The following is a 22,071-nucleotide window of genomic DNA, read 5'->3' as shown; positions in this document are numbered from 1 at the left end:
ATTTTTTTGTCGCTTTTGACTCATTCATCACAATCATTGTATCATCCTTATAGCAGTTAATTTTTCAATTAACAAGTTTTTTTAATTAGCACTTGTTTATACCGTTCACTTTATTATTGCTAGGAGGCTAGGAGGCTAGGTTTAGAAAAAGACAAATACTCATATATGATGAAATTGAACTAACTCTAAACCTCTCTCCTTTGGAAGTCCGTCGGAAAAGAAATGACCTCATTTGCTTCTTCAAAATTATAAATGGTATTATTGATTCACCTACTCTACTGCAACTCATTGCCTTCAATATCCCCTCGCAAAGAATCAGAAATAATGAACTGCTCTTCCTCAACCATCATTCGACAAATTACGATATTATTCACCACTGTCCAGAATGTGTAGACTGGTCAACTCAAGTCAAAACCTTAACTTTTTTGGGATAAGTCTGAATGATTTTTGCCAGTCGCTAAACAAGTGACGGAATATTATAAGTGTCGTGTGGTCCTGACCCACGGCGTCTTCTTGACTTGATTCGTCTTGTCACTTTATTTTCTTATATTATATCTTCCATATGTCTTTGCTTTCATGTACCTTTGTCTACTCCTGTATTTTTCATTTTACTTTATTCGTGTTATTATTTCATAATTTGGACGATGTCCGTTAATAAATAAATAAATAAACATTAAAAAAAGACACTAATAATTCTATAATTACCTTCATAAGACTTGACGCTGGTAGGCATGATAGGTATGTTTATCAACTAACTTCACAGTGGTGACAGCTCATTTTTATTTTTTATTGAAATTATAAAGAAAGGATACAAATTTAAAATATGTTTTATAGCATATGAGTCGCTAGTGAGGAGTGGGGATTGGGGAGTGGGGAGTGGGGAGTGGGGAGTGTGAAGTGGGTGTGGGGAGTGGGGAGTGGGGAGTGGGGAGTGGGGAGTTGGGAGTGGGGAGTGGGGAGTGGGGAGTGGGGAGTGGGGAGTGGGGAGTGGGGAGTGGGGAGTGGAGAGTGGGGAGTGGGGAGTGGGGAGTGAGGAGTGGGGAGTGGGGAGTGGGGTGTGGGGTGTGGGGAGTGGGGAGTGGGGAGTGGGGAGTGGGGAGTGGGGAGTGGGGAGTGGGGAGTGGGGAGTGGGGAGTGGGGAGTGGGGAGTGGGGAGTGGGGAGTGGGGAGTGGGGAGTGGGGAGTGGGGAGTGGGGAGTGGGGAGTGGGGAGTGGGGAGTGGGGAGTGGGGAGTGGGGAGCAGTCTATTTACTTATACAATATTTCGATAAATAAATATTATTTACTTCTACAGTATAATTGCTGAAAATAGTCAGTATATCCAATTACAAAAACATTTTAAATATTGGATGGTAAAATCAGTGAAAATAGCAACAGGGCAAAAGAAATATCAATCAGTCTATTGATTTTGGATAAAAATGTAGCATTATTATTTTTTTAATTTTGAATAATTTTTGTCATTTTTTATCACAACAGGTATATTGTGAAATAGCTTTGTGTCAATTTGTATCAATCGTGTCACATGCCTTACGATAACCATGAGAATTTTTATATTTTTCAAGTAACTAAGTTAGGTTATACCAATTTTGTTAGGTCTGCGTACGTATTGGTTATAGTTTTTTGTAGTAATTCAACAGAAGCATTTTTTTTCGCAATAATTGTGGGTGTATATATTCGGCGTGACTTGTTTATTCACATTCACTCATTAAGAGGCAAAAAAATGGTAGTAAAAATAAATTTTCGTGAAAATCGTTCAGCAATTTAACGACATAGCCACGCATACAAAACGAAAACAAAGGGAACGTTTAGCGTTTAGCACAAATTTATGCATCTGTCGGACCGAGAGAGTTGCAAATCATCAAAGCCGAAAAAATCGAACAATGTGCTATAATTTGTTGCATGAAAGGTTTTTCCCAAAGAGTGAGACATTGAGAATGTCGTATTTCACAGGCTCATTTCGGGGCCCATCTCAGACTGGGAGTGAAAATTATATTAAACGTATACGTATTTTATTTTCCAAAAGTACGAGAATAATACTTGATGCTTGTTTATGAATGCCAGGCTGGCTTCGTGGAAACGATAGCGACTGTAGTTTACAAATACATTCATTAGGATAGATGTGACATGTTGTGATTTGGGATGCTGTGTTTGACTAAATGAACCGTCATAACTTGAACGACAAATAATAATCCAGGCGAAGGCGCTACGGATGGAACGAGATTCGTGACTCTGTATGGAGACGGAGTAGATGACGAATTTATCAATTGTTTTCTCGGATTTACGCTTATATAAAATTGTTTGCGTTTGGTAAACAGAGCAGGGTTGAGGTATTTGGCGCCTGTTTATAAAACGTGCCCCCCAAAATAGTGACAATTTTTTTCAACAGTTCACCCTCAAGCAGATAATAATGCAAGGTTATACTCGTGTGCAAGTTGTGATGCATGCTTGATGCTTATATTTTTTTTGTCGAATATTTACGACCTTTAAGAGAGCTGGAAAAGGAGTGAACTCGGGAGTTATCGGACAATTTGTATTGATCTTGATTTCAAATTAAACACTCCCTTTATCAACACAACGCTGATTAACTTATGTAGGTGCCAACATAACATACTAAAAGTTACAATATATCTAATTAAATATTACAATTTGAGGTATTACTTAATAAAGTTATTCCGAAAAATAAATACAATATATCTATTTCGCCTACTATCCAGCTCCGTTGGTAAAATTATAGTAGGTACTTCAAAGGCAATGTCCTAACTGGAGTACAACATTAGCTTGATATAGCGTAGTAATACAAAAGTTGTGTCTAAATTACATCATCATTGTCATCGCATAACTCTTGTATGTAGATCGTAGAGTCATGGCCGCTTCTAAAAATGCTTCCTCTCCTACTGTGTACATCCAGTTACTTTTCAGTCTTCAAGACCTAGAGTCACCTGCGTTTGGGCTCTTTCGTCCTGATTGTTGAAAAGAAGCTCAGTGGTCAGGTGTCTTTCATCCTTTTTTAATGTAGTAAATATTATATCCAACATATCTCAACTCTCTGACAAGTTTTTCAGGTACAGCTCGTTGTACGTGAACACATTTTTTCATTACAGCTCCGATTCTTCTTTGGGTTTTCACTTTAAAAATATCCAACATCCTTTCGACATTTTTCGAAAGTTGGAAACTGGAGCCTTGAACGCGTCTGATTATTTTAAGGAGATTTTATAGGACTAATGAAACAGCGTAGAAAAATAGCAGCAGAAACCCATGGAATATGTTAGATTTTCTTAATTTTTGGTTTTAACTTTATCTTATGATCTTAAAGCAAATATTTCTACTAAAAACACCCATTTAACACGTGGTGTGTTATATTTTGGTTTATTTGCAGGAAAGATAATTACTCCATTGTTCGAGCGAGCTGTTTCAAGAGAACACTAAATACTCGGTTGAGTGTAGGGAAATCGATTTGAAACGTTAGTTTACTCGGCAATGAATGCCACACATAAACATTGCACTTTATCGCATCCAATTATGTTTGTTGCGAGATAGACAATTATTGGAAGGATAAATAAGAGAAAGGCTCAAAGGGATGGGTGCAAAATGCGAACCAGAGCGGCGAAGAAAAACGAAGCGCAAGTAAAAAATTCTTCACATTTTTTAGTTATGTTTACAACTGATTTTACCGTGATCTCAACCTTCTGGTGAATTCTTTGAAGATAGTAATGACTTAAAATCTATTTGTAAAATATTGTCGCGTTTAAAATTGACGTAAAATGGAGGAGTTTCACCCGAAAAAAACTGAGATTTCGTGTTGTTAAGACGATACTTACTAAGAGGCGAGAACACGTCCTCCGAAATGCTATTGAAGTTTACGTTGTGATATAGCTTATGAGGTTCTTATTTACTTAGCTTATTATGTAGGTCCCTACATTTTTTAATTTCTATGGAAACCATGTTAGTTTTAAATTAACTGTTTTTATAATAATAAACAATGTTAGGTGAGATGTTAATCTCAAGAGTTATAACAGTCATAATATAACTTTATGTAAGTACCTACCCAAATATTCTAACAATTTAAGTTAATCTTATTTTTACTCAAAGGGGAGTGCAGTAGGAATGCCACTTTCTGTCTTTTTATTTATTTATTTATTTAACGCCCAGAGGGCTTTTACATGGTTGGTAATATAATTTTAATTTGACAAATACTTTGAAACATAAAAAATAAGAATAAAATTACATTTGATAAAAGCTATGCAACTAGTCTTGGCACATACTATTTGCTTCATCCGCATTCATAAATATATCATCTCGTATAAATATATACAACTACTCAGATATTTTATATATCAAGTAGCTTTATAAGAAAAGCGTCATATGTTCATTTTTTTAAATTTATTTTTACAATATTAATACAAGATTTCACATTATAATAGTTTGCAAAATATTTTATTTTTCCTAATTATTCTACAACTCCAAAAGCTGAGCTCCAGGAGTTCATTGTACAGCCTTCTTCTGCTTGTGGAAGGTTCGATAGATGAATCCTCAAGCTGCACCAGATGGAAACAAACCCATTTATTCCCGTTATATATGGCCGTCCTCGGCCACGTCTCTTGTCAAAATATATGGTGCAGTTTTACAGCCCTCACTGGCCGTTGTTGTACGGACGTTGGAGAGACACAAAATTAAAATGTGAACAGACAAAGAGCGCAAACAAAAAGAGGATCGTTTGACAATGCTTCCACAAATGGTCGTAAACATGACATCGCCACAAGAAAAAGGCCACTCCAACACAAATGACCAACATTGTTGTCCGTCGCGAGGCCGCGTATGTGCCTAACTGCGTTTTAATTTGAAATTTGTCTTACTGGAAACATTTTGCAAACACTCGAGCGAAATCATTCAATAAACTGTACCACAGTAATTAGTACAATTACCGATGAAGTAGGAAGGGAGTATTCCCGCGAAAGCACACCTATAGGTACTAATCTGTAGTAGGTACCTACTGATGTGTTGTAATGAGCTAGGAATGGAAGATCGATAACATTCAAAGACACAAGTCGTCTTAACGACGGGTTAGTGATCGGTGGAGCACATTCGATAATTGAAATCTGTGAAACCTGTGTCTATTTAACCAGTATTTTAATGATGAGTGTATTAAGGGTCATTAGTTCATTCGGCTCCACTGCACTCACACCCGGAGAAGAATAGTAATGATGATTTATAGAAAATCTCTTCAAATTATTGGTCATCCTGTTAAAAACGGGACTGCCAGCCGCTTCCTGATTAAGTGTTTGTAAAATCATAATAATACCGGAACACGTGTTCATCCACTTACGATGGTCTTTCGTAAGTATTTATAATACTTTTTGTATTTCGTCATGATATATCATGACGAAATACAAACATGTTAGGACTTTTATGAAAACTTTTTCGAACATCGTGACAAAACAATTATATTTTACTTAAAGTTTATCGGGATTAATGTCCTACAATCCCGTTTTTAACAGGATTACGAATAATGTGAAGAGATTTTTAATAAAATAGCAATAATAATATTTTGTTAATCAGGAAGTTTTCTCCGTTTAGGTGCACTTGCCTTTCCGATGTTCAATAACACTGCTGACCTGCCATTTTTTAACATTGCTCCCAAATCTCAGTTTCACTGATTCCTCCCCCGAAACAGATCACCAGCACCGCATCCTTACAAATTATTACATTGGTCTAAAGCTCTAAAGTAAACTTCGGATCATCAATTTTATACTTTTGATTTTCGGTATTGATTTATGGGTTTCTGAAACTAAAATGTAAATTAGACTTATCTCTACAAGCTTGTAAGTGACTTCATAAACTCTACTTTATAATTGACATGTTGACTGGTCATCGAAGGATGTGGCTTTGCAGATGGGTCGTGTATCCTGTACATACCAGAAACCAAAATATAGGTATTTCAGTTTGAAAGCTTTCAAGTTCCTGGTATAGGTAGTGTAACGACTCTTTATCGGCATTTCCAAATGAAGTAATCGCAAAACGTAATGGCGAAGAACAATTAGTTTTAGTTAGAGCATAGAATTTCTTTTATGTTTTAGCTATTGTGACAATGAGCATTTTTATGGAGTGTCATATATTTTGGTGCCAGGCATCTTAGAATACCAAGAACACGACCAAAACTTGCGGTAAATAGAAAGGGAACATTTTGGCCCAAAAATAAATGGATATGGGTTGTATCTATCTACTGTCCTTTCTAGGCCTTCAATGCAACAATGAAGTTAATTTTTCATATTGTTTATTGTTTTGTCTCTTTTGTGTACTGATTTGCAACACCAGCTTAAATTATTTTGGTTTACCAAATACGATTGTTTAGTTGACAGGAATTTGAGTCCTCGTGGTCATAACTACACAATGCCGAAGTAATGTGAAATCGGTTTAGAAAGAGGGATGAACGCGCTTAAATTAAGACATTTCTTTAGCAATACATACCTACGCGGAATTATGGTGTTTACTATTATTTATGGCCTAATCATTATTAAAATTAACAATTCGCTAAGCAAAATGTAAGTTAAAAGTAGATACATGGAATTGAGTATTAAACCCAATGCACTAAATTCAAAGTTGTGCAATAATATTATACTATTTTTTACTGTAGCCTTCGCTTCATTTTCATTTGTATCGTTCTTTGGTCTCTGAATGTTTAAAATAATTACGTAAACTCTTCGATGTTTGCCGCAAGGATTGATTAATGTTAATAAAATGTTCTAAAGTTAGGTAAAGTGTTAGTTACGTACACCACTATGGTGTTATTATTTTTATAATTATTAGTGTCTGAAATAAGTTTCATTTTTCGTTTTTTTACTTTCCTTATTTCGTTCGGGTGCAATTTATCAAATGTTTTATCCAAAAATATCGATATTTAATATTGATAATTTAAGTATTTTCGGGGGCGTAAGAACCGGAAGGCTAATTTGGCAACATCGATTCTTTTCAAATAAGCCTAGATCACACTTCTACGAATTTGGTGTGTGTTTTTATGTGAATTGCGCACAAATGCGAAAGTGTCATCCACAATTATTGGGATATTAGTGATACTGAAAGTAGTGGGGAGAGGAAGGAGATGGCTAGAAGGAAGGTGGGGGAGTACCTGTCTAATCAGATCTCGTCACTAAATACGGCTAAAGCTATTTCAAGCAATATGTCAGAACTGAATGGTAGTCGCCAGGGTGAAACTGAGAGTATTTTCCACTCTGGAACTTGTCTATTGTAATTAATTATTTGTAAAACAACATAAATGAATGAATAGGATTTGATCCCGCAACCTCCGGTTTCGAAGTCAAGTGCCTTACCCCTCGACTACGGAGGCCGTGTCAATGCTTATAGAAGTAAGTACCTACTACTACATTAAATGTGTCACAAATCGACTTCACAGTTTACACATTCCATTAATATAAATGCTTAGGCGAAATCTTCAAAGGAATTATGATGTAATGGTGATTTAGTTAGCTACACATCTGAGACTCTATTAAAGTGCCCGAAACATTTGCTGGCGACTGCCTGAAACCATAATATTATTTCTTCAATCGCCGAGTAACGATATGTCAATACATTTTCGTTGTGTGGTGTTTGTTCACACATATAAGCATTATTATATTTCACACTGTACTGAAACTACTCGTCTATAGCTCGCTCTAATCAAAAGTATAATATTTCCCTTTCGATGTTTGGTGATAATCTGGCTACCTCTGTTACATGCCACTGGGTGTTTCGTGTAGTTCACTACAATTTAACTATATATTTTTTCAGTTAACTCCATTCATCTGCTGAAGAAACGATTGTAACGGTGCTTTACTTAAAAAAAACGGAATCATTAAAAGCATAATTCGTATTTTAGTTTACTGTATCTATTTTAGTTTACTGTATCTGTTTTAGTTTACTGTATCTATTTTTAGTTTACTTTATCTTTTTAGTTTACCGTATCGGTTTTAGAACATATGCTAATTAATTTTCACTTTGCGTAAAGCTTTCTTGCTTTTGAACCATAAAATGGTTCAATTTCTCCTTTTTGTAGAATTTCAAGAGGCTTACGCAGAATTTGCTCCTTTTAGCAAGTTTTAATTTTGAGAAAACTGATATTCTAGTATAAAATTACCCCACGAATATTATAAATTTCTGTCTCAAAAACGAAAGGTTCTTTTAGAATTGGAATAATACACCAATTTTAGAGCGAAATTGCAAATATATATTTATAAATTGACATTGGCTATTTTAGAAGAAAGTCACAGATTAGCGCCCATGAAGTGATTTTTTTCACGTAAACGACAATAAAAAATATTATATTTGTGACTTCTATCTATGCCATGATAACTACAAATATGTATTAAAAACAAGAGTGTTTATTTAAGTTTTCAAGCTAAAGTTTTAAAAAATGATTTGCCTTTTAAAACCTTTTAGTAAGGCTAAAAATGAATGAAATAATAACGTTTTTATAAAAAATACAGTGGTCGTGATTGCCTTAACCTTTTCTTGTTATTATTATTTCTTTTGGTGGGTAGCATTCTTCCAATTCCCCGTTATTCCGATCTAAGTGGATAAATGACTAAATAATATCACTAGTGTTGGCAGTAGGTACAAGCCAGGATGTGACAATGCTAACAAGCATCAAGGATTATTTGTCCAGTGGGTACAAGGCTTGAATGCTGCTGTGTTTACCTTTCATCTCTCTCGTTGTGTTGTATCATTATTTTGTCTCCATTTTCCATTTGTGATTGTACTGTGAACTGTGAGGCTGTCTATTTGACGTGGCGTACACCATACGCTATAGCCTGTAGCCTATAGCCTGTACACTTGTCGCGGTGACTGAGGATTTTTGTGGAATCCATTAGTTAAACAAACCGAACTGGTTGTGTGTTGTGTGCGCAGCAGTTACAGCGAGGGCCACGCTCTTCCCTCCGAGCGCGAGTCGCCAACCCTGAGGTCTCACTCTCTTACATTGTTCTGGGCTTCTGGCAACTTAAATCAAACTTCACTTTTCTACAAATCTTAAAAATTCATTTTGATATATTTACTAGCGGAGACACTTGAAAAATCACGGGTTTTATCGCAGGATTCGTGAAGCTGAAAGTTATCCACATAGAAGGACAAGGACAATTCTGCAGAAAGATCAAGAAAAAATATATACACTATCAACTCTTAAATAACATAATTATTGGGCAATATTTTTTGAAATTGTCAAATTTTGAATTGTGGACACATTTGTTCCAACTCTGAAAATGATGTTTAAATTTTTTTAAATCCGATTTCTTTGGACGAAGGTATCTAGCACGGTCGATCGATAAAGGACTTATCGATGAGGTCGATAACTTGTTATGATTCCCGAGCACCACTGCAGATCGTTAACCTACAGACAAAATTTCACGTGAAACGAATTTAGAACACTTAGTCGACATGCATAACTAAATAAATTATAAATTGAGAACTGCATTCAAGCTTAGGAACAATGACAAGTTACCGACATTATCGATAAACCGTTTATCGATCGACCATGCTAGTTACCCGAGTTACAAATCCTGACAGACATACCCACAACCAAAATTACACAATACCTACCTATATTTGTAGGTGAAAGAGTTTTTTAACCGACCTTAGGCACCTAGCCAGATTCGCCAGTTTCAATGTTTTTATTGGGTTTTATTTTCTTTTCGCTAATAATTGAAGTATATGAATCCAAACAAAATCAGTAAAATATATTAGTATATAATTCACAGTTCCATTGCTCACAATCGGAATGACATCATGAATGGAAAACAATTGCGTTGAAGTCGAAAATATTAAACGAAAAAAACATGCTATTTCACTACACTACAGATTACCGCTCGGAATTTTTCAGCCGTTGTGCGTATATGATGCATAAATGGGGCCTAAAAGGTTCTGAATTGTGTAAATGTGGACACATTCAAATAACGGAAACATCATGGAAGAATTTCCCCATCACCAGTTCCCCGGAGGCACATCCGTACTGAAGAACCAAGTGAATCCCGATATTGATGGATAGAATGGGTCAATCAACCATTGTTGACTTCACCACAGTATTCATACAGATGCAAAACTTACATATAGCACGTATGAGATCTTATTACCTACACCTGTCACATCGTAAAACATTAAAAACATAAGATTAAAATAATTGGCCACCTCTGGCGCGCCACTCAAATGTCAACACAGCACTGGCCCTACAGCTTCCGTTCATTAGCGTCTTTGACATCCACACTCCTAGTCCATCTCAGGCTACCGTGCACCGTGCACCGGGACACTGGACACTGGTCGCTGGATGTCCCGAGAAGGGCTCGAACCAGGTACCCGCTCGCTGTTGACTCACTCATGATACCCACTCAGCGCCAACAAAGACGTGGAATGTTTGTCAACTGTTTGTGAGCTTCTTCATTCTCGGTTTGTTGAACTAATTACGCATGAGGAGTAAATAAAGCACATTGAAATTCTATTTTAAATGAAAAGTTAAGTAGGCAGAATCTTCTTATCATCTATGAGAAAGCTATGACACATCTTTGTGAAGCTTATTATCTTGTAAATCAACAAATTCGTAACCAAGCAATCTGTATTCTATCTAAGGAGATGTTTTGAAATGGCGTAAGATTTTTAATTGTAGGAATTGCGAGATTAATAACTGTAACTTTTAAATCTCATTTTATTTTTTTAGAGAACAACACGTGAAAATAACTGTAATAAATAAAAAAAAAATAATAATTGCAACTATGTATTTAATTTCAAAAATATCATTATGTTTCCAAACCAATGGTTTCTTCACATTATATTATACCTACAACTATTTCTATTTTTTGTTTGTTTTTTTTTTGTATTCCATTGACTCCATTACGTATCAGAACTCTTTAATATCCCCTATGTATTAATAACTATGGATACCACGTGAATATTTTTTTTCGTTCTCTGCAAGAAAATAATTTTCCTCAGGGAATTTCATCTTGTGTTTTAATTTATTTTAAGGAGGAATAGATTATTCTGGGTTGAAAAAATATATAAGGGGTGGGTAGGAATCTGGGCATCACTTGTAAATAAACGCCGTTGTATCTGCGCTGAAACTGGACTGCATGCCTTCAATACAATTAATTCAGAAAAGGCTTTATTTTTTTCCAAGAATGATAAATAATGAGATTACTATTTGAATATTTCTAAATCTCCGCCAAAAAACAGCGTTTTATCTTGTCCTAAGACGTCATCGATATATTATAGAGCCTCCGGTCGTGTTAGCAGCGATCGAAGGAAACTGAAATGATCACGTTCCCAGTCTCTAACAATGTGACAGGGCGTAAATCATAAACGTAACAACATAGAACGCCTTGCCCTGCTTGGAGGTGCTTTTGATTTTATTGCTAACTATATAAACTCTACCTCGGATTCTCTGCGCTAACCCCTGACTGGACCGATGATTTAATGTAATAGGCTGTGCAAAATGACTTCATATTTAGTTTTTTCCATGTATAAAATAATATTTTGTTTTTTGATAATCATGTTTTTATTTAGCTGATTGAATTGCCGACCAGTTGTCTAACGACGTTTCATATCGAGTAAATAAATATCACTTTTACAGTTCTGACGACATGTAATAACAATCTGGAAAAATGTTATATGAGGGATTTTAATCAAAATAACTCATATTGTAGGTTAGGAACCATGATTATATTTATTCATTATTAGAGCTGAAAGTGATATTAAAAAAATATTCACACTTTTGCAGGGAATGTTCATACAAAAGTTTTTTAAATTTGTGAGGCGGGTAAGGGCCCCAGGAACCATGCATTGGATAATTAACACCTTTTCCATGGATCATCCCAAGTGGTTCGCTACGTTTGGTGACTTATCAGAGATGCTCGGTTTCATCCATTTCCATTTCATTTAATATCCGTTTCATTCCCAGGTTACGAATAACCTGATAATATTTGAAAATCTTCTACTACCACCACAGTAAGCTGAAAATGTTGCTTGTGTTATGATGGAGGACTTAGACAGCCGAGGAATTGAACACACTACGCCTGGGTGGGACCCAAACGCGATGTCAACTAGGCCACCTACCCTCTTTCTTTCCCCTTTCTTTTCCAAAAAACACCCAAAGGAAATTATTTTCTTCAGAACCTCCTGTGTGGAGCTAAGGCAAAAAATGATGATGAAAAACCAAATCCTTGAAAAATGACAATTTTATTTTTAATGATTGCGATCTCATACCAATGATAATTTTGTGAGTGATATTCGACATGCGAATGACGATTAAAAAATGTCTAAGAAATCTGCGATTACTATTGCGAAGTTCGTTTTGTCTTATTCAGATTAAATAATGTAATTTAGTATCGAATATCTAACGCCTACAGTATAGAATTGCGCTTGCAATCCAAGTACCAAGTTGACAAGGGAATATTATAATAATATAACATTTTAATGACAATAACTATTCAGGTACGTAACATTGTAGATAAATCATGTTTCGATATACCTAGATCCACAAAGTGCTACCAAATGGACTTACAGACATTTAATGGCTACATAATGATTGTTATGGCTGTCACTTCTGGCATCCCAAAGGGTTCTAAACAAGGTCCTGAACAATGCGTCCAGAAACCCTAATCCCATTTCAATGTCCTTTGCGTTTATCTTTGGCCTCGGAACGAGGAGAAACCGAACAGTCCCTTGATCCCCGGGTCTCGTGTAGTTCAAATAACTACTGACTCTAAAGGAGTAAGGATTTATTGTAATGGCTATTGCGCTATACAGTCGGATTGATTTCTCGTAATTTTTTTTGATTTTACTAAATTTTATTTATGCAACATTTTAATTGATGTTGGACTACAAATCTTTTATTACGAAATTATTATTTTCATTCATGTTGACCGGCGCGTGTGATTCAAAATCAAACATTGAAAAAATGTATAATATCCAGAACTCGAAAGAAGGTTTTTTTCTGTATACATAAAAGAAACGTGTTTACCGTTAATGAAGAAATAAATAGGTGCTTTAATGGTGTTTCAGTAATTGGGTTGTAGATTTTTAATAAATTAGCAAATATTCATTTTGAATAGTGAATTAAAATAAGATACAAAAATTAGATACATAATAAAATTAAAATAACATTCTGGTAAAAATTTTTCACACAAGAGCATAAAATTAAACAAAAGAAGGACACATTTCAAATTATGAATAAAAATAATTTTCTGATATTAAAAAAAATATTACACATATTACTAGATAGGTACTTCATCGATTATCTGAATTCTTGACACATCAGATACAATCTTTAAATGGAAATTTAACAAGAAAAAATTTCTATTGTATTAATATTATTAAGAAATTGGTACATTATCGCATAAATTCTTGACTCATTTGGTTCCAATTTTGAAAATGAAACTTCAAAATTAATCCGAGTTCGCTGAACTAGAGTTATAATAATTCGCATACATACCCAAGATTAGAATGTTTTATGATTAAAAGTGGGTGCTACTAGATGTCCATTTAATATTTTTAAAGAAATAGTAACTATAACTTCTAGGGCTAGTAGCATTTTTACAATATTTCCTAAATTGAAAATATTGGAGTACGACGTTAATGCAACGTCACTGGGAGCATTGATGTATCTATGATTTGGAGTGACAATAATATTAGTAACAAGTTCAGGTTAGTAAATTTAAGAAATATTTCTTTATCAAGAGCAGATAAGTTTGTGCAGAGAAAGAACTGCCTTCCATACATCACAATAGCCCAGCGTTCAAACGGGATGGACATCGTAGATCTCCATCCAGTTTGAATTCCTTAAACACAGTTTTGTATTGGAAATTTATGCCACAGGGAACAAAACAGTATTATTGTTTTAAATAATAACATATTTAAAACCTGGTAATATCGATATTTTTTCGTGTGGTACAAAGAATGATGTCGAGCACCTTTTCATCACCCTGAGACCCGAATTCCATATTGTGTCAATTGTTTGGATACAAATTTGCTGTACAGTTTGGTGTGTATTTTCTAGAATTATTCTCTAGTTATTCTTGTAGGTACTTGTTGAGTTCCTTGCCAGCTATGCTACTATTATTGTATCGTGCGCATTGTTCGGGACAATGCTTCCGCTAGTGAATCGTAGACTAGGGGTGGACAGCCGGGTAGTCCATTAGATAGAAAAGGGTTGGATAAGTCGCACGGGACGGGATAATCGTCTTCATCAGAGGTACGTGACTTTAGGGTTTCAATTATTTTGCAGTGGCGGTACAGACATGTATAACCTAATCATTATTTAATTAATGAAGGTTCAAATATTTCAATATTAAGGTTAAATGTTTCCTCATTATGCTTGCATCTAACTATTTATAGATTAATCATTATTTTTTTGGTAAACTAATGTTTAAGACAAGATTTTTTATGCATAGCACAAAGGGTAGCAATTATTTTTATAAGCAATAATTATTATCCTGAAACATTCATCCACATTGAAAAATCTCCTGATAAAAGATACATGACGCCAACGGGACATGAACCCGTGTCTTTTCGTTTGTGTCGTGTCCCGTTGGCGTAATGTATTTTATCAGGAGATTTCTCAATGTGTATGAGTGTTTCAGGCTAATAATTATTGCTTATAAAAATAATTGTTACTATTTATAGATTTCTTAAAATCGAAGCCAAGCTTCCCCCATTTTCTGACTTTCTAGTTCAACGAAAAAATTCAGCTGGTTAGGTGATTTCCATCTCTTTTGAGCTATGGAGCTCAGAAATATCATGTTTACTCACAAAATACAATACGTTATTTTATTAAGTGGTAGTGACAAATAGTTTAACGCGTTGTTTCACGCTCTTACCTCTCGTAATCAGGGTATGTTGTGAGGCTGAAGACAGTGGAGAGGGAAAGGAGATAGGGAAGAGGAAATCGGGGGAGTACCTGGCTATTCAGATCTGTTCACCAAACACGGCAAAAGTAATTTCATTCTGAATGGTGGTCTTACACCATGGCGATACTGAGAGTATCTCAACTCTAGAACGTGCCACAAGTATAATATTTATTATTTAAAATTAATACATTGTGAAATGGCATAAAAACATCATATAACACTGACTTTTGGATTGGTTAGTCTTGATTGCAAGCCTTACCCCTCGACCACGGAGGTTATAAACATAGAACATGTAACGTTTATGGATTTTACTGATCAATTCAGCCCAGAACATCCTGGGTGATTGTTAAATTTTGAAACACTGGTTATTACATAAAAATATAATTTAATATAATAGATCGAATAGGCAAGCGGGCAGGATTTTAAAAATTGTTCAATGCCTTCACTGGTCAAATTTAAACAGTCATTGCGAGGCACCCTCCGTAGGTAAGTTGCAAGTCTCCCTTCCCCCCGTCTTGGGGTCCTCGGGCCGCGCGACACGACTGACTCGTCACGTCCCGAATGTATACGTTAATGTTTATTTTATTTAACTGTCCCTCCTCGACATTGTGATGGATTGATCATCTAAACGGACCTGACATTCCTCCATACAACAATTCCATTTGTTACTCTTTCTTCGGACGGCCCATTCACTAGAAGTGTCCGGCCGGTCTTACCCATTATTTCTCCTGGTTTGTTCCTTATCCTATTTACAATCAAGGATAACATTTCAATGTGCGCAATAATGCGACAATGGAAAAACATATTACGAAATGATTTGAAAAAATGGACGCCCGTTATGTTCTGGTGGTGGCTTTGAAAATGGATTTCGGTGGGAGCCGGTTAGAATGGGTCAGAAGTTTTAATACGATTGTATATACCGGTTGGAGGATTACTTATTTTTTATTATTGAAAGGTGCATTATATATAATTATAAATATGTGCCACTTTCTATAGTGGCGTGTGGAATGACAACTGAAGGACGCTAGTAAAAGTTTAAAATTGCAAATAATGATAATGATTTTGAAGGTAGGGTGAACGCAAGAAATGCAATTAATTTGAAAGTAGTATTCGCCATATGACGGCCTCCGCTCATTTTAACGTAAATTTTATTTGATTAATTCGTGTTATTTTTCACAAAAAAAACTTATATAGTATAAATGTGCTTAAAATGGCTTGAACCGTGTTTAGTGACCAAATCTGAATAGCTAGTTACTTTCCCACCTTCCTCTTTACCATATCCTTGCCTCCTCTCTACCATTCTCACAACATAATCCAATTGGCGATGACATAGTATCACTGGCTTAAGACGGTTGGGAGAAGTTGGGACGTTATAACATAGAACTGTTATTATTAACCGTATTACCTACGTTTGATTCACTTGATCGCATCATGCCTCCTTTAGAGTGTTTCGACTTCTTGTTTCCATCTATTAGACTTACATGAACAAATATCTAATCGTTCTATTCTCAACTTAATAAAAATTCCAAAAAATAAATCTAAAACAGATAATTAAACTCGATTTAGGATGCTCTTTCCACAAATACGAAACCTTGTTGTTACAAGGGCCAAGAAGTAATCACTGCTTTTAGTATAATGTCAAATGATGTGACGTAATAAACGTCTTTGCATTGAAAATTAACTTAGCTTTATTGATCATAATATAAGGGTCGTAAAATAACAGTATATGTCCCCGATGATTTCATTGTTGATCAAATGCCCAGCCTCGTAACCTTCATAGCTTTACTCTTGTTAACGGAGTAAACATCGTAAAGGCAAGAAAGCTCTCTGACTTTTATATGGAAAGCGACAATCTAATAAATACGATAGTTATGGTTTAATCTTTGAAAAATTAATGGCTGTTTATCATGTTGCGATAAATAATCGGCAACAATCTCAAGTGCTACGAATATAATTCTTTGCTGTTATTATTCTAAGAAATTTATTAGATTATTATTATATGTCCACGAGGCTCTTCTATTAGGTACAAATAGTTATGAAGGTATTGTACAAATAAAACAAAATATAATACAAGGAAACCATTGCCTACAGAAAATACACTAATACGTGTAAAACGACGGTAAAGCAACATATGGATTAGTAAGCAGTTCACCCGTCTTATTCGTAATAGATAATAAGGGAGGATAAGAACTGGTTAGTAGAAAATGTTACTCATAATTACGCGCATGCGTACTACGTGTACCAGACGTACTCGTAACACGGCAGCTGACAGATTTTTAAACTGCCCGATCCCGAAGTAAAGTAACTTATTACGATCGTAGTAAGACGGATATGACGGACTTTGTTAACAAGCTGGCCGATTTGACAAATATCGATCAGTCGCGCAATGAAAATGTGAAAAGCAGTAGTACACATTTGCAGAGTATCAGATGACTATTTTAAATCGAAATATCCATTTACCAAAGAAAATATAGAACGCAGTATCGAATTAGCCGGTTTCGGTTAAATTCAAAACAGATCGGGTCAATGATAAATGTCATCTGAAGAAACGTGAGAAACAAACCAACAAAATGCGAAATACGAAAATGACCGTGTTTTTGAGGTTTGGAACAATGTATTGCCAGTCTAAAAAAATCTTCCAGGAATATTATTATGAGAACAGATTTTAACCCGAGTAGTATACGGTCATTTTCCTCGTACAGCTATACTACCAACTACCAACGCTGCAGCGGCGTATTAGGGAATCTTTCTAAGTAAGACTGCAACCCTGAGTTCAACCCATCGATCACGTAGTGACGTTTTTGTCACGAAAAATCAATAGCAAAACATTTCATTTTGCTATTTGAAAGTCTCTAACTTTAAGCCACAGATGTAAATAAATATGCCATTAAGTCAGTAGTTATATGCCTTGGTCGTAAGTCACTAGTATTAAGTCAGTAGTTATGAGCCTTAGTCGTAAGTTACTAGGTATGAGTCTTATATGTACTAAGTCACTAGTTATTATGAATCCTAGTCGTAAGCAAGCTGTATTTATTATTCGTATAATTATTCACATATATTTTTATAGAACACTTGAGATAAATCAAGCAAATATTATTATTATTATTGCGATACGTTCAAAACCGTAAGTACGTAAATTTTAAGCTCAGAATTCCTATTGATTACATTAATTATGTAAGGTTTGATGAATCAATTGCATCTAATAACACTGTCTGACAGGAGTATTATTTTCAGACTTGGTTGTGTTACACAGAGTCATTAACAACTTAAATCATAGTCCTGCCATCGTTGCCACTATTAAACTCCATGTGCCGACTAGGAATACAAGACAAAATATAACATTCTTCTGCAATACATTCACGACCACCTATCAGACACACTCACTGACCAATATGATGCATGACCTGGGCAACAAGTATGGGGGTACTATTGATTTATTTATTGACTCCATTTATAGAATCAAGCATAATCTATACCAACACTTTGTCGAATCCTACAAATTAGGGTAGCGTTGGTAAATTAGTTTTAATGTTTTGTCTTTAAATGTTGTTGTAATTTCTTTTTTACTTTATTTTTTAAAAATTATTTCTTAATATTTTCTCATTATACTTGTTATCAAAATTTTATAATTGTGTATTTAATGGATTACATCTATTTACTGTCAGTATCTCCTATATAATACAGATATTCTCCTATGTACACTGCATCATGTAAGCCTTTTAGGCGTATATATAAATAAATAAATTTGCTTATTTCACCTACTTACATAATTATGAGAAGATTAAGCAAACTACGTAGGTACTTTTATTAATGACAAATAATATATTTACGTAGCTGGGGAACATAGGTTTTACAATATTCTGTAGTGTTTGGAAAAGTATTCTGAAATTTTAACACAATGCCAGAAAATGATTATCGTTTAGGTTGCGTTCCAGTATTATGAACGATGACAAAATAAAAACACAGATTTCAAAATAATTATGAAAAGGAGTGAATTGCAAAATGTCTTTCAGAAAACTGAAATCCAATAATTAACGAACCAAGAAAATGTATAAAGAAGGGGAGCGATGATTGATGAAAAATTATGATTTTATTCATGTTTAAATATGGTTGATTTAATAGATGATACATAGTGGAATGCAAAGGACGCGAAGGAAATAGTTATGAATAGGTAAGTATTTGTACATCATTTTTCAAACTAGCCGAGTCACTTGTCTATCATTATTTAGCAATATACATTCTATTCATGACAATCAAAGTAAGAATAGGTCATAGGATCATAAACGAAGCTTATGAAATTAAGCATATTACGAAACCTGTGTTGTTACTTTGAAATAATATTACATCTAACGTTTTTACAGAAAAAAATATTTAAAGTTTATTTATATAATACTCATAAGCAGCTGCATTAGTAGTAGTGCTTTTTAAAGTGAATAACGACGCACAAGACTCCCAACTGCTCCCTACCGCCTGAAACCAGTGGGGACTATTGCAACCCCCAATTGGGGTACGTTTCGAAGCTGAAATTATGGAGGAAGAAGAAGGTGAGAAAGAACTTGGCTATTCATATCTGGTCACCAAACATGACTCACGCTGTTTTAAGTAACTTTTCGATTCTGATTGATGGTCTTTCACAAGCGCGATCTGAAAGTATCCATCACTCTGGATATTTGATATGGAACTAATTCACCATCCTCTTGATAGCTTATCCATGGGATAACGTATGTTTATAATTTACGATTTATTTATTTATAAATTCCGAGTTTACTCTTCATTCTAACTTAGCCGAGTATTCTGCCTATTGCAAGTTTCTTTATTTTAGCTATGAAGAGGATAGTGAAATATCCACGAGTTAGGAATGCGGATTTTTTTTGTTTTGCAACACAAAATTAAAGATTTCTTGTTTAGTAATGATTTAGATTTTAGATTCAAATGGAGGTTGCAGTGGAAACTGATAAATTAAAATCTTCAGGAGAATATGTTCAGATGTTATAATATTGATCAAACTAACAATCAACATCAGAATTATTAAAAACTTAATTCTTTTTATACCGCCTACGCCTCCTCTTTTGTTCGAAAGCTTCGAAAAAATAGGATCTGAATGCAAATCTACACCCCATTTGTAGGTTACGTGTTTAGATTCCTATGTTGTTATTTGGGTATTTAAGATATTTTTTAAGTCGTACAGAAATTATTTATCTCTTCGGTGTTTTTACACCTTCCAATAAGTTCATCACCTTCATTGGTAAGACAATGGGTCTTGTGGGCGGCTGCCGCCCTCCCGTTTAGAGTTCTGTCAAACTATGATTGATGAGCGCTGACAGAATCCGCCCATCCTGAGGTCCCGACATTTTCCAAACGCTAAGGTTAATCACGGTACTTTGCATTATGACAATCATTGATGCAATCACATTTTTTGTATCTTGTCGTCTATCGTCAGATAAGAATGCAATGTTGGTTCTGTCGGTATTTTTATAGATGGTGTTCACTATTCCACAGCATAAGAGTGAACGATCCCTTTCGAAACATGAAAAAGCCTTAAAAACTTTTGTACGCGAATGAAATTAGACCCACTATAACGGGTCGTTATTGTAATACATTCTTATGCTTAACAACTCTCGAGTCTACACAGGATCATGTTCACTCTCCTCTCCGTAAATAATCCCCTCGTACAGCTTCATCAAATACAGAATGGGTTCTGAGAACATCCGAAAAATCCTAAACGGATAAAAATAATGTTTTCTGTCTTTTAAAACGAAAAAAGAAAGCAGAGAAAGTTTTTTACCGGTAGCCACTTAATTCCCAACCAAGCACAATTTAAAAACAGATATTATAAAATAAAACATGTTAATAATACATTGTTTCATTGGGTATGATTTATTTGACACATTGGGACATAGATACATTTTCAAAATTTGATAAATCGCGACAAGAGTCAGTGACACAAGAAATACTGGCCCATCGTTTGTTATTCAAATATGAAGGATCTGAAATAGAAAGGGTTCGGAAGGTAAAAGACACCGCCATACAGCGATACAGGAGGAGGCCAGTGCCTACGTTACCTTACATTGACAAATAGGTATAGCCAGGTGATTCTTATCGCCACGTCAATTTGATCACGGGCGTTTCTTACAATTTTATCCAGGGTTCTAACACCATCTCGAAGCAAGTAAGTGACATATTTGTTTGTAATTCTTTTTCCAAATTATGCAACATAGCTCACGTCATTAGGATAAAGCTCTTGTTTAGCAGTTTGATGGCCTGTGTCGTTTTTTTCGCATTTTCGTCGAGAAATGAGAATAGGTTCTAATTTAACTGTATGGGTATTGCAAGTTGCATTTAGGTTTTATAAATGAAAGTGATTCCTATAACACATCATCAATTCTAAAAAAAATAAAGTAAATTATTTGACATTATAAATGAAAACAATATGCAGACTTATATATATACCTATATATATTTTTTCGTTATTATTCTACTACTCCATAAGTTGAGCTCCAGGAGCTCGTGTTTATGGGAGGAGTATTTCTTTACCTTTAGTTCTAATGATTTTTTAAACAATAATCAAAAACTTATGATATAAATACAAACATAATATTAACATAGGTACACAAATTAGAAAAGTGTGTTTTTAAAGATAATTAAAATAAAATATCTTTTTACAGATTAAGTAAGCGTAAGGAAATTACTGGTACAATATATCAGGTGCACAAATTAGATAAATATTTATTTAAAGACAATTAAAATAATATATCTTATTACAGATTAAGAAAATTAAGGGTACAATATATCAGGTACACAAATTAGAAAAATATTTTTTTAAAGACAATTAAAAAATACATATTTTTTTACAGATTGAGTATTCTTAAAATGCAATAAAACAGTATGAAAAACGAAGGTTTTTCAATATTTACTTTGACGTGGGTTATTTTTGCATTTACTTTCGGTATCTATCTACGATGTAACAAATGTGTGTTCTTGGGAAAATTATGACTGACTCACTAATAATATTTGAATTGAGTTTGAAATCACTTTTAGTTTTTTCTTTAATAAATGTGAATATAATTATATATTATGAAAAAAAGAAGAAATCAGCTTCTGCGAAACTGACGTGGAAAAATATCTAAAACAACTTATTGATAAATAAATTCTCAGAAAAAACGTAGGTACACCGCTGCCACTGAAAATAATCTAC

The sequence above is a fragment of the Hesperophylax consimilis genome, chromosome 4 (assembly GCF_061612785.1).
Source record: "Hesperophylax consimilis isolate HC1 chromosome 4, BYU_Hcon_1.0, whole genome shotgun sequence".
NCBI lineage: Eukaryota > Metazoa > Arthropoda > Insecta > Trichoptera > Limnephilidae > Hesperophylax > Hesperophylax consimilis.
This window is presented reverse-complemented; position numbering follows the sequence as displayed.